Source organism: Rhineura floridana, chromosome 11 (genome assembly GCF_030035675.1).
Source record: "Rhineura floridana isolate rRhiFlo1 chromosome 11, rRhiFlo1.hap2, whole genome shotgun sequence".
Taxonomy (NCBI): domain Eukaryota; kingdom Metazoa; phylum Chordata; class Lepidosauria; order Squamata; family Rhineuridae; genus Rhineura; species Rhineura floridana.
In genome coordinates, this window is record NC_084490.1 from 38,697,190 (window position 1) to 38,712,032 (window position 14,843).

At 44.9% G+C, this 14,843-nt stretch overlaps 1 protein-coding gene across 1 annotated transcript in view; it reads right to left on the minus strand.

The window, feature by feature from the left end:
- Positions 1-13,508, minus strand: part of LRRC4B (leucine rich repeat containing 4B) — a 133,786-nt gene extending 120,278 nt beyond the window's left edge. Inside the window, exon 1 of the mRNA XM_061588837.1 lies at positions 13,224-13,508. The gene's annotated coding sequence lies outside the window, so the exon portion shown is untranslated. The remainder of the gene's footprint in view (positions 1-13,223) is intronic.
- Between the last annotated feature and the right edge of the window lie 1,335 nt (positions 13,509-14,843).

The following is a 14,843-nucleotide window of genomic DNA, read 5'->3' on the forward strand; positions in this document are numbered from 1 at the left end:
TGTTTCTTGTAAACTGCTTAGAGGTCTTTACATTCAAGCAGTACATACATTTTGTTAAATAAATAAATAATACTCAAAGTAGACCCACTGAAATTAATGAACCTTAGTCATATCTATTAACTTCAGTGGGTCTACTTTGAGCAGAATTAGCATTGACTATCATCCACAGTACACTAACAGAGCAATCTAAACCCCAGCTGGACTGCAGCAGAGTGTGACAAAGCGGCATAGCTACTGCCACATCCACAGCCCTGTCAATCGCACTGGCCAGGGCAGAGGGTAGAAGCAGGCAAAAGCCTGCTCTGGGCTATATATACCAGCCTGGAGGTGGCATAGCAATCAGATCCAGATCAGGCCCAATGCCACCAAGTGACAGCAGTGGGGCCCGCTCAGCTTCTCCCTTGGAACATCCCACCATTCTGGAGCTCTCTGTAGGCTACCACTGGTGGGAAGTCTGCTGGTGAGCAGAACAGGGAGCTCCAAGGGTGGAGGCCGACAGAGCTGCTCTGGGCTAGGAGGACAGAAGCATCCACCTTGTCCAACACACACACACACAGACAGACAGACAGACAGACACACACACACACACACAGAGAGAGAGAGAGAGAGAGAGAGAGAGAGAGACCAGTGAGGTGGATCAGAGGGTTGGACAGCGCACTGAAGCCAGAAAAGAATTATTTTCGCACTTTACAGAATGGTAGATGTATTGGTCTGTTGTACTAAAACAAATCCTCTGTATACTTATTTGAGAGTAGCTCTATCAAACACAGTGAGTAGGTATATATAGAAGATGGCATTCTAATCTGACATAGCCATGATGAAAAGTGAAGCAAGCCAGTCTTTATTCCAGCTTAAACTGGGAAGGGCCATAGCTCAGTGGTGAAGCATCTGCCTTGCATGCAGAAGGTTCCAAGTTCAATCCCTGGCAATTCCAGGAAGGGCTGGGAGACAGTCCTGCCTGAAATCCTGGAGAGCTGCTGTCAGTCAGTGTAGACAATACTGAGCTAGATGGACAAATGGTCTGACTCAGTATAAGGCAGCTTCCTACGTTCCTATGTAATCCAGAACACTTCTGTTTCTGTCTCCGCCCGTCATTGGCTCTGGCTCCACCCACCACTAGCATTCAGCGCTCAAAAGATTGTCTCCAAGGGAATACAGAAAAAAGGTTGCCCATCCCTGCCCTAAATAAGTGCTGCCCACACCGGTGATTCAAATCCATCACTAAACTTTCCACTATGGAAACAATTTTAGAATCTCAACTTAATGGTCCCTTCAGATGGTGATGTCTATTACTTTACTTCAAAATCTAGTAAGCTAGGACCTATTGCCATTGGTGGCTGGTGCCCATTGGGACTGATGAGGCGGAAGGCAGAGAGATTAACAGTAGGTAGAGCCAAAGCCAACAACAGGCAGAGACAGAGCCAGCTCATTCTAGTTTGGTACCAGTCCTCCTCCCTGCAGAGATCTGCAAGGGCAGCCCTGAGACCAAGGAGGAGGAAGCTGATAGGCAGGGCTGGTTGTAAGTAAGATGGCAGGCAGGTGGGGACTGGCCGAGGGCAGATTGAGGTTGGTGGGGCACTGATCCATTAGTCCTAATGAGCTAGCCTTTGCCGCCTTTTGCATTTGGGAGTCCTCTTGCTCACTCTGCTGAGAAGGGTTACATCCCCCAAACATTAAAAGCACTCACACCATTTTTATCTTTCATGGCTTCCCCAAAGAACCCTGGGAACTGTAGCTGTTGAGAGTGCTGGGAATTGTAGATGTGATAGGGATGGGGGAGAAATTTGATTCGCTTCCCATTTAAAGTCAAATTTATCAAAATTGCACTTCCTTAAACAACATAAGAATTGAAACACAGCCATACTTTAAAATTCACACTTATCTGAATTTTGTGATGCAGTTCTCCAACCAAGCAATGTTTACAAAAATGCATATCTTAGGGGAAAGTGTTCACAAAATGAATATACTGATGAAAATACCATACAAAAATGCATTATATTAGGATAAATTGCTTGCAAAAATGTATACACTAGTCAAAACTGCATAGAAAAATGTATTTATTATGGGAAATTCACACTAATATGCTGAAGAATTTTCATGAGGATTTTTTTAAAAAAATCACAAATTGCTGCAGAAATGTGGAGAACTGAATTTAAGATTAGAAAAATGAGAAACAGAGAGAACCGCAATTGACAAATAATTTCATCCATACTCTGTGAGGGATCTCCTAAGAAATCTCAGCACCCTTAACCAACGACAGGCCTGTACCTCTGCCCCCAAATCCTGCTCCTGACAGCACCACTGCCAGTACCACCACAACTGTTGAGACAGGTTCCTCCACAGAACTCATTCTCATTCCATACTGATAGACAAGATTTATCAGTCCAAATCACACAACCACTCCATGTGTAGCCAGGAGCTTTCTCACTGGGCCCTAATTGTGCAGGCCTCATGGTAAGCGGAACTGGATTTGTTCACTAGCAACACAAATCATAAGAGCGTGGATAGGAAAATTGCTTTCCATCTTTTGTAACACTTAAAACTCAGGGTTCACTCACTGAAGTTGACTGGTGGAAGATTCAGGACTGGCAAAAGGAAGACTCTGTCACACACTGCATAACTGATTGATGGAATCGTTCCTCAAGATGATGGCTAGCTTAGATGGCTTAAAAAAAAAGGATTAGACAAATCCATAGAAGCATATCAATGGCTATTAGAATCATACACTTGGAAATTACTCCAAAGAACTTCTAGTCCAGTTCTCTGCTAATGCAGGAAATTCACTGCTACATCATTCAGCTTGTGATCAACAACAATTCCAAGATCCTTCTCATATATGGCTCAGCAATATTACATGCGAAAAGGGTCTTGGAATTGTTGTTGATCACAAGCTGAATATGAACCAACAGTGTGATGTGGCTGCAAAAATGGCAAATGCTATTTTAGGCAGCATTAACAGCAGTATAGTTTCTAAATCACTTGAATTACTACTTTCCCTCTATTCAGCACTAGTTAGGCCTTATCTTGAGAAGTTATCCAGTTCTGGACACCGCACTTTAAGAAGGATGCAGACAAACTGGAACAGGTTCAGAGGAGGGCAACAGGAATTATCAGGGGACTGGAAACAAAGCCCTATGAGGAGAGACTGAAAGAACTGGGTGTGTTTAGCCTTTAGAAGAAAAGATTTGAGGGAACATATGATAGCACTCTTCAAGTACTTGAAAGATTGTCACATGGAGGAGGACCAAGATCTCAATCATCCCAGAGTGCAGGACACGTAATAATGGGCTCAAGTTACAGGAAGCCAGATTTCGCCTGAACATAACAATTTCAGCTAAACATCAGGAAAAACTTCCTAACTGTTAGAGTGGTACTACAATGGAATCCAATTACCTAGGGAGGTGGTGGGCTCTCCAATGCTGAAGGCATTCAAGAGGCAACTGGACAGCCACCTGTCAAGTATGCTTTAAATTGGTTTCCTGCATTGAGCAGGGAGCAGGCCTTATGGGCCCCTTCCAACCTTACTATTCTATGATTCTTTGATCCCCAATAGTTGGCCATCTAGCCTCTGCTGTAAAAACCTATGTGACATCTCTGCTATCTTTTTGGCACCTTTTGAAGACTTTCCTCTTTCAACAGGCCTTTTGAGTTGGGACCTATCCCAGTATGTGTCTGTGTTGGAATTGATTTTAATATGTTTTCTATAATTTTATGTTTTCAACCCCTTTTTTAAAGATGTTTTTAAAGCTTTTTAAAAAAAATATCTTTAACTTTGTTTTGTTTTAATGTATTTTAAGGTCTTTTTATGATGTTTTAAAGTGTTTTTAGCGTTTCTGTTTGCCGCCCTGGGCTCCTGCTGGGAAGAAGGGCAGGATATAAATCAAATAATAAATAAATAAATAAATAGAGTCCACCACCTTCTGAGGCAGTTTGTTCCAATCTTCCAAAAGGTATGTTGAAATCCCCTTTCAATCCATTGGTTTGATCCTGCCCTCTTGGGCAACAGAGTACAAATTTGCTCCATCTTCTATGTGACAGCTCTTCAAATATCTGAAGATGCTACTATAGCTAAAAGGAACCTCCCTGTTCAGATGTATTATACCTCTGACTACCAGATTCTGATGTGGGCGTGAGGATCATGCCCAGTTTGCAAGCTTCCCAGAGGTGTCACGCTGGGCACGGTAGGAAGGAGGACTCATCCAGTGAAATCAGCAATCCAACAAAGTAACAATATAATTTTTACACATCCCTGCAAACTTTAGAAATGTGGATAAAGCTGTGGCATGCAAAATTGCAATTTGCATTTCTGGTGGACAATTCAAATTAGCTCTTCATGAGAAAGCACAGTGGAAAGGCCATAGCTTAGTGACAGAACACATACTTTGCATGTAAAAAGTGCCAGATTCAATCCCTGGCATCTCCAGTTAAAAAAGAAAGGATCTAGCACCAAGTGATGGGAAAGACCTCTGCCTGCTAAGACCCATCCTGGATTGTTACTGTCTACTGGGCTTATGGACAAACATTCTGACGCAGTATAAGGCATCTTCTTATATTCCTACTCCAGGGGTGGGGAATTTGCAGCCTCTCCATATATTGCTGAACTACAGCACTCATCATCCCTCACCATTGGGCACACTGGCTTTGACTGATCCAAGTTGGAGTCCAACAACATTTAGAAGGTCAAAGGTTATCCAGCCCTCTCCCACTCTAAGCAGTGAGATGAAGTGTTTTTCCTAATGGGGCAAATAGCAACTGGGGATGATTTTCATGGAGATGGAAAGGGTTGAACTCTCCCCCCACTCCCAAGCCAGATAATTCCCTGCCCCCCAATGTACCATTCACAACACTTTAAAGAGAGGTGGATACATTCAGTTATGTCCATTACATAGTTTGGTCCTCAAATGAGACTACATATTAAGTATCCCGCAGAAAAAGCTAATTTTCAGACATGCTTAAGTTTGGTTTCTTTTTTGGTGTGGACTTCTATTTTGAAATAAATTTTTAAAATACAGTGAAAAGGAAGAACTCAAATGACAATACAACAAGATCACTAATTAAGGGGAAAGGGAAAGCACTGATAACCGTCCTTTGCATACCATGAATAAACTTGTAGAAGCAATCAGAATAAAACAGCCTAAAGCTGCAATCCTAACCCCATGAGAGTAAACTCCACTGAATTCAATAGGATGTACATCTGAGTAGGCATGACTGGGATTGCACTGTAAGGGTGTTTGGTTTCTGCCATTCAGATACATACCTACTCTGCAGAATTCTTAACTGTGAAACTTAAAAGCCCAAACATTTATTTTTTAAAAGAACCAAGGGGGATATTGAACATCCATAGAATTTACACAGGTCCTGTGATGCCAATCCCTGTTCTCCATTCCACCCTTCTCTACCCAACTCATCTGGGCCTACAACTCTCCTTTCAGCCATTCGGACCCCATAAACCAGACTTGTAAATAGTAAACTGAGGAGAGGAGAGAAACTAAGAATCACCTGGAGACTTCAAAGTACAGAAGCCTTTGTAAATGGAAAAAGAGCTGATTCTTCTGCTTCAGCCAATGTGCCCAAAATGACTTTGGCTGTGGTCCCACTGGTAATTCCTTGGGAGTTAAGGCTACTGAATTCACTGGGTTTTACTTTCTGAGTAAGCATGCATAAGACTGAGTTTGATCATAAGATACGTGTGGGCAGGTGGAATTATTAAAAAATATTATCTTTGGGAGACTAAGTCCCCGAAAATGTCCACTTTTGCCTCTCATGAACTCTCTAACATCCTACACTTGTTCCTCATCACACACACACATCACTCCTCCTTTCCTACAGCTCGGGGTAGAGCATCTGCTTTGCATGCAGAAGGTCCCAAGTTCAATCCCCAGAACTTCCATGCAAGGCTGGGAATAACCCTCATCTGAAACCCTAGAGAGCCACTGCCAGTCAGTGTAGGCAATACTGAGCTAGATGGACCAATGACCTGACTCCGTATAAGGCAGGTTCCTATGCTCCCCCTTGTTGCCACACCCAGTTTCCTGCAGCATTTTTATTCATACGCACTTCTTCTTTCTTTGTTCTCTCTCCCACAACCCACATTTAACCCCCACATACTACCTCAGCTCTGCTCCAACTCTCAGGCCACAACACATTTGGGATGCAATTTTCCCACCTTGCAGCAATATGAACTGGTGCCTTCCAATGCAAATATTTTTGCAACATTCCAAATTATGGATGCTGTTGGGATTAGACTGTTTTGTTATTTTTAAGTGTGCAAACTACTGATTTGGTTCCTCAAACCTGGGTTTCTGAAATCAGTATTTTCATACACAAACACCATTTTCCCAAAGATTCAGCTGCTACAAAATTTACTTCTACCTGTACTGTCTTTTTCACGTGCACCTGTCTACCAACATCAGTAGATCATGTGGTGACCCCTCTGTTATTCTCACTGCAACCATCTCTACTCCATTTTCTGCTCCATATATGCCTTTCTTCAAATGACATTGTACCCCGGTGCAAAACTCAGTTCCTTTGCACCCTGCCCCAGATAGCCTTTGCACCCATTTTACAACTAAGGCCAAAAGAGAGAGATTTGTTTGAGGTCAGACTATGCCATGACTGAGCTAGGATTTGAATTCAGCTCCACAGAGGCTCTTGGCTAAAATTAACAGTCAATAGCTCTGTCCACCTCCAACACATATCCTCCAGTTTACCTACTGCTATTTCCTGTGGATACTCTATGCCAAGGGTGGGGAACCTGTGGCCCTCTAGATGTTTTTGGACAAACTCCATCATCCCCAGCCAGCATGGCCAATAATCCAGGATGATGGAAGTTGTAGTCTAACAACGTCTGGAAAGCCAAAGGTTCCCCATCCCTGCTCTGTTCCTTCTTGCCAGTTCCAACTACTGTCTGCCACTTCCCCTTCTACCATAGACCTCACTTTAACTCCTTACACCACTGTCCTTGCCCACAGGTGCTCCCTCTAAATGCCAAGCAGGTTGCCACATCAGGGCCTGAGAGTTGTGGATTTTAAGTCCAGTCTCACTCATGGACTCACAGGTTCACATGTTCCCAAGCTGTTTCTCCTTGTATTAAATTTTTATTTTTATATCTGGTTTATTTTTATCTCATTGTGCACAAAAAAACCAACAGCAACTCTGTTGCCCTGACTTCATTAAAACAACGTATTAGTAACAGAAGATTTTAAAAAGAAAACTACAGAGGGGGGAAAAACCAAGACTCTAAAATCCTTAGGCAGAAAACCCTTCATACCAAACCAAAATTCTTAGCTGCTCTCCAAAATAGCCCACCACCAGTGACTCAGTTATGAGACGCAAGGTGGGGAGGGCGCTTAATGTAAACCATAAGCTCCAGACCCTAACTCCTCCCCCCTCCCCCCCAAAGCACAGTCTCCCCTCATATATCTTAAAAATAGCAGTTAATCTGCAATTCTAAACACACTTACATGGAAGCAAGTTCCACTGAATACAATGGTACTTACTTCTCAGTAGACCTCATAGTATTGAACGGCAAGAGGGGCAAGTACTACAATTAACCCTCACCTTGAGGAGTCATCATCAGCCTTACTTTCTTCCTTCCAAGATTAAAAAAAAATCTTTATAGCTAGCAACAAGCTCACACTTTCTGCTCTCTCACATTGTATCACACAGAGAGAGAGAGAGAAACTTTTTTGGCATTTAATTATTACATGTTTATTCCCCCCCCCCCGCCATCTTCCTTCCAAGGAGCTCAAGATGGCATACACCGCTCCTACCCCCATCCCACTGCATTTTATCCCCACAACCGCAAATCTGTAAGATAGATCAGGATGAGAGATGATGGCTGCCCCAAGGTCAGCCTATCAGCTTCTTGGCTAAGTGGGGCTTTAAACCTAGACTCATGGAAGGTTCCTCTAAGGTCATTCAGCCTAACCCCCTGCTGATGCAGGGAATCCACTACTACAACATTCCTGATAGGTAGCCATCAAGCCTCTGCTTAAAAACCTCCAAGAAAGGGGAGTCCACCACCTTCCAGGACGTTGTGTTCCACAGTCAAAACAGCTTGCTGTCTATACTGAGACCACTCTTGAATCACCCTCGGACTGAGCTTTCTCTTAATTGCCAAAACAAAAGACCTCACACTTTACAGACATCTAATAATATCATTTGAATTCAAAATGATTTCCATGATATGATACTTCCTTGTCATGATGACACAAATGCCACCCACATATCTGGGAAGAACACAATCCCTAAGGGGAGATTTGTTTACCTAGGTGTCTCAATACCTAGGGATTGAGACTACATTCCAAACCCTCACAACCTACTACTACAAGATCTTACATCCTGGAGAAGGAGCCTAACCCAGTGAGTTCATGGCTGAGCAGAGATTTGAACCTTCGTCTCCCAGGTCCAAGGCCAACACTCTAACCACTACAACAGTTCGCGCACTGAAGATCCCAAAATCACTCCCTGGCATTTCCAGTTTAAAAGGGTCAGGTAATAAACAGATGAGGGGAAAGGCCTTGGAGAGTTGCTGCCAGTTAGAGCAGACAGATGGACAAATTGTCTGACCTGGTACAAGGCAGCTCCCTGTGTTCCTCTTTGGCTGCCACTCCAGCTTCACTTCATCCCTGACGCCACACGTCCTCCCTGTTTCGGCACCTAATACAAGATTCCACTTCCAGCCTGTTCACACATACATGCAGTGACAGATCATTTCCTACGCACACCTTCTATAAGAAAAAAAAATCATATCCTCTTCCCCTAGACCCATCACTGAGAAGAATGTAAACTATTTTGTATAATGGGGACAAGATGTTGGAAAGGGGCAGCTGTGAAGGCAGCACTCTTCTGGGGCAGAAACTAAATGGGGTTCTCGCTTTTTTCTTTTCATCCCCATTCCTCTAGTTCCAATTGCCATGGTAACTGTTTCTAGCACATCCTCTTGGCCACCTTTTCTGGCAGCTGTAGCCATGTAGAGTTTATATATATATATAATTGTTATCCTGGAAAAAAATACACACACACACACACATACACCCCATAGCTAAGGGACGTAATTAATTTTCCATGTACAGGCCTAAGCTCATTGTATAAATTCACAGTTAACAAGTCAGCTGAATACACTACGGATTAATCCCCAAAGCTTCATGATATCTCCCCAGATGTCTGTCCCTAACATTCTCCTGTCAGCATTGAACTACAGAAAGTTAAGGACACAAAGCAACATCTGCCTAGGCCTCTTTCCTCACCTGCCTTCAGCAGTAGCTAGCTACAGTTAATAATGCGTGTTCCGCACATATGCACCAGGCGGCAATCACCCTCAATGTGGCCCTTGTCAAATGGCTCCTTGATCCTCCAGTGCCACATTCCCACATGCACAAATACATTGATTCTTCCCATCTCGGGGCTTCCTACTGTTGATCCCCTTCTATTGAGTGGAAAGGAGAGTCACTTTGGATAATCATAACCTGCCTCCCCATACAAAAAAACACACACAAAAAACAGAGAATATGAGTAGAAAGACCTGAGACTTTAAACAGTACCACTGCTAGGTGGATCAGACAGTATTAAAAGCAAATTTCCCCTCGAAGAATCCTGCAAACTGTTAAGGGTGCTAGGAATTGTAACTCTGTGAAGGGTAAATACAGTCTCCAGGCTTTTTTTGGAGAGGGGGAATGTACTTTAAATGTATGCTGTGCATACACTGATTAGATACACCAATAGCCAATTAAGTCCTAGCCAGCTTCTTGTATCTTTATTTCCTAAACTGTCTCCAGCCCTTGTAGTCCCTCTTTCATTCAACCCACAGACAAACACATACAAAATTTCACTGCCTCCTATGCTTACAGAACAGCCATTCCCAAGCAATTATACCCATCTATTGTGGGATTCCATTTCTACTCCTTTCATTCTCACATACACCTGCAGGATCCTGTATCTGTAATTTTATTGGTACTGTTGTCACTCTAAACCAGTCTCGGACGCCACTCCCATGCTTTCATGAACCCTCCACTATTTGTTTAAGGGCACAATTGCTCTAGGCCTCTCACGTGGAAGGGGTTGCATCTTCAATACTGAGGAACACTTAGCTGAGCACCGATGAGAAAATAAAGGCCTCAAGTGAACAATGTGCTGTCAGGGCACCTTTCAAAGGTTGTGATGTTCCCCCAAATGAATCCCTCAAATCCTAGGACCCATAACTCCTCCCAAGCCAGAACAGCTCCCATATGTTCCTCCATAGCTATTCCTCAGTCCAAGGTCCTCCCTTGGTCCCCAAGTGTCTCCAGATTAAAACACCTACAATAGCCTATGAAGACCTTCTCTCTCACACACACACCATTTTCTTGCATAAATTTGTAATTCCAGTATCTCCAGTCCCCTCAAATTCCCTTACACTAATATCCCACTCATAGTCTTTACAGTAACCATGACAACAAACAGCTTGTTCAGAGCCTTCTAGACATGTAGGCCTAGTTCTCACAAAGAGCAAATGGGGTGGGAAACCTGTGTCTTGACTGTACCATGCTCCTCCATACAAATGAGCAAGTCCCCACATGTAGAAAACTATCGTGTCAGAGTGAAGGGTTCAAGTCGAGCTTTCTCCCTAATATCTGGTTTTACATATGGAAGAACTTTCTTTTTTTATTATGGAGGAGTATTAAATCATGTCAGCTCCTACCTGCAGTCTGAAGTAGCACAATCCAGACACAGGTTTAATTCTTCCTCCACCCTTTGTGAGAATGAGGTTTCACTGAGGGGTATATTTTGTCACCCATACAGCACCATATCTTGGAAAACTTTAAATGGTTTTAGATGAAATGTAAATTGGTGAGAACCTTGAAAGCATAACCAACATGCCTGGAGTGTCAGGGACAGTGGTATAGATGGTGGGGTATAGGAACAGAATTGTGGGGATTTCTAATGGGATGGAAGCAGGAGTGGAATTCATTGAGGCCTATTTATTTTACACTACCTAGTTATTTGAAAGGGGGAACAACCTATCTTATTTATTATCATCATCATCATCATCATCAACAACAACTTGGGGGGGGTCAGTATTTATCCTTTTATTGGTGTTGTGCCTGTGTGGTATAATGGTTAGTATGTTGGACTGGGACCTGAGAGACCAGGGTTCTAATTCCTGGCTCAGCCATGAACTCACTGTATGGCTCTGGGCCAGTCATTGTCTCTCAGTCTAACCTACCTCACAGGGTTGTTGTGAGGATAAAATCTGTTTGGATGCCACCTTGAGCTCCTTGGAGGAAAGATGGGATATAAATGTAAAAATAAAACATTATTTTTATCTTTTACAATGTTAGGTTGGGCAGAAGACAAGAGATTTATTTATTTATTTATTACATTTATATACCGCCCCATAACCAAAGCTCTCTGGGAGGTTTACAGCAATTAAAAACAAATATACAAATTTAAAAACACATTTTAAAAAAAACAATTTAAGAAAAAATTTTAGAAAATGAACTTAGTTTAAATTTAATTTAATAAAAAAATGTTATATTATGCACACCATTAAACAGACAACAGGCTCCAGGGCACCTCAATTTTTTTGGCCACATGTTTATTTGGCTCCCCTCTTGGCCTGACTACTTAATGCTGACTGATCACCTGCAAGGAGCCACAATATGACCGAATGTGGCCCGGCACTTCCTATCATCTGAGGGAGCCTACCTTCTTCTTGAGTTAGAATACCATCCCTAGAGGAGAGAAGCAGAAAGCAAAACTGGCTCATGATGAGTGATGGAGGCACGAGCAATAAGTAATAATAAAGGGATGAGAGAAGCTAAGCTTATAAGTCAAGATGGTCCTTTGTGTTGTGATATGGAGGAGTGTCAACAGGGCCCACAGTGAGAAGAGTTTCAGAGCCTTGAAGGAGTACCTGCCCAGCTAATCCCAAATGGAGTAGGGGTGGGATGGGAAGATACCAGTGGCACAGGAGCCAATGGAGGCCAAGGTGGGGGGGAAAGAGACACCAAAGAACTCATATTGGCAAAATAACAGTAATGAAAAAAGATGGGGAAGTCCTTAAGGGTCACAAATGAATGGGGAGAAGGGAAATTCAGCAGGATGGTGGATCTGAAAGTGCAGAGAAGTCATGCTGTGATGGGAGGGGCTTAGCCCCCTTCGAATTGGGACCTAGGTAGCCTCATTTGGGATATTTGCATATACACTATGAGGGTGACACCATGAGTCTGAGACACCTAGACCTCATGGTAGGAGTGGAAAAGGCTTAAATCGAGGTGCGGGGAGAGGTTATTAGGAATGGGATAATATTTTGGCATAATACATTCTTGGGGGGAAACTGAGGATCTCATGATTGATCCCACTCTTGGGTGTGGGTCACTTTAATGGGAGATCAGAGGGCTGGCAATGGCTTCAAGCAGTCCACTGTGACAAAAGTAAGGAGGGGTCTGGCCCTAAAAGGAGGTCGGAGCATGGGGGGGCAGAAGAAGTTTAAGTTGGATCCGTGGAAAGCAGGGAGGAAAGGAAACCAGTTCCAGGGAGAGTCAACGGAAGGGTCCTGTGCCTCAAAGGGAACTTGACGTTGAGAGGTGTGAGGTAATAAAGACAGGAACCAGGCACATTTATTGGAGCCAGGCCTAGATGGGGACATATGGGACTCATCAACAGAGGAAGCCCCCCTGCCCACTGTGGAGGTGTGGCATCAGGCCTGAGTAATGAGCACAGCTTGATGGGAAAGCAAAGTGTGTTGCTATGGGAGCAGGCAATGAAAGGGAGGGGGCTAAACCTGAGAGGGGGGATCTTTAGAGGACATAGCAAATAAATGCTAGTGAGAGATTTTTTGTTGGGGGGAATGTTAGATTAAATGGGGGCTAGCTGGACCTAAGAGAGCTCCTGGATACAGTGGGAGGAGGGACAAGAAAAGGTTAGGATACCAGGCCAATGCGGGGGGGGGGAGGTGTCAAAGCACTATCTTTCTGCCACCAAGGGGGGTAGATAGTGCCATTTCCATAGCAACTTCCATCCATCATCCCCATTCCACTGCTCCTGTCCTATCAGTCCCTCCCCCACTGAATCACTGTCCCAATCTCACCTCTTCATCCTTCTATATATCATGTACGCCCCCCTCCTTCTATGAATCGTTTATGCGCCCCTTCCTCAGGCTGGATACTCCCAGCCTACCGCCGCTCCAAAAATAAAATCCCAGCCAGCCATCCTTATCGCCCTTTTGTCCTCACACTCACCAAAGTGGGGGTCGCCGTGGGGGTAACATCCCCTGCCCCGCTCCTCTGGCAACGTTGGCGCAGCTGGCTGCTCTCGCTCTCCTCCGCGTGCCCGGGGGGGGACGGGAGGGAGGCTGCAGGCTCTCCCCCGGTCCCCTTAATGTTTGGGCTCCATACAGATCCCGGATCAGACTCAACCGGAGCCCCGCCAAGGCCCTGGGGAGTGGGCGAAGAAGAAGAATCGGAAGCAATCGAAGACCCACGCACGCACGCACCCCCCAAACACTCGTCCTGGCTCCGACCCGACCCGGCTGCCAAGGAAGAAGCAGACCCAACCAGCCAACCAACCAACGTCGTCGGGAGCGCTGCAGCAAAAGCGCTCCTGCGAGGAGCAGGGACGGGAGTGGAATACTAATAGTGGAGGGGGGGGTGCGGTGGGAGGAAGCGGGGAGGGGGAGGGGAGAGCGAGTGAGATGGGGTGGGGGGGAGAGAAAAGGAGAGTAACGCGGGGGGGGGGCGGTGAGCGACTGAGGAAAGGAGCGAGAGCAATGGTCTGAAGGGGAGGGAGAGCCAGAGAGAGCGAGCGCGCGCAAAAGGCGTGATGGTGGTCAAGGCGCAGCGAGGGAGAGAAAACTGTGGCAGAGAACGGGGGGGGGGAGAGGGCAGATGGAAGGTTCAGGCGTGGTAGAGAGGATATTTGGGGTGGGGGAAGACCTTTAGCTGTTCCCCATGTCTAGAAGCAGGTTGCCTTTCCGCGTCCCTGATTGATTTTACCAAGAGAGAGGGGGGATATGCCGGGCCACTTATTGGAAAGCAAGCTCCTCAAACCACCATCCCGCGCCTTCCCTCAGCTCGACGTAGCGGTCCTTATTGGGAGAAAGACGGACGGACCGCCCTGGAGAGCTTGTGGGTTGGCTTGTTTCGTCTGCTTCGGGCCTTCTTCGCAGCTGTCACTCTCTTTTCCCCGCTGCCCAATTATGGAGATCATAAGTGTGTGTCTGGGGTTGTTTGTTTTTAGGTGGGAATCCAACAGTCAGGATATCAAGAGCGCGCGGCCCTTGAGGGATCCCAGAACTTGCGGCGAAAAGGGCATAGAGGAAATGTGACAAGACAGGTCAAGAGGTGACAAGACAGGTGAAGAAGACCAGGTCAAATGCAGCTTTCATCATTGTACAGACAGACTTGGCCTCATAGAATCAAAGAGTTGGAAGGGGCCTATAAGGCCATCGAGTCCAACCCCCTGCTCAATGCAGGAATCCAAATTAAAGCATCACCATCATTCCAGTCCAATAACAAAAATTATGCTCCAGTGTAATTTGATTTAGGAGTTAAATTGACTAGACGAAAAGCTGTCTTTACCCCAGGGTACAGGGGACCTGTGGCCTTCCACATTTATTTATTTATTTATTTTTACTACAATTCCCATCATCCCTGACCATTGAACACACTGTCTGGAGCAGATGGGAGTTGGAGTCCAACAACAGCTGGAGGGCTGCAGCATCCTCATCTCTGCTTTACACACAGACCTGTTCTAATTAATGTCACCACTCCTTTGACTCACTTGGGACTAGATATGGCTGCAGTTTAGAATTAGAAAAACAAAGCCAACAGGCTTCCCCTTCCTTTGCTAAGCTGAAACAA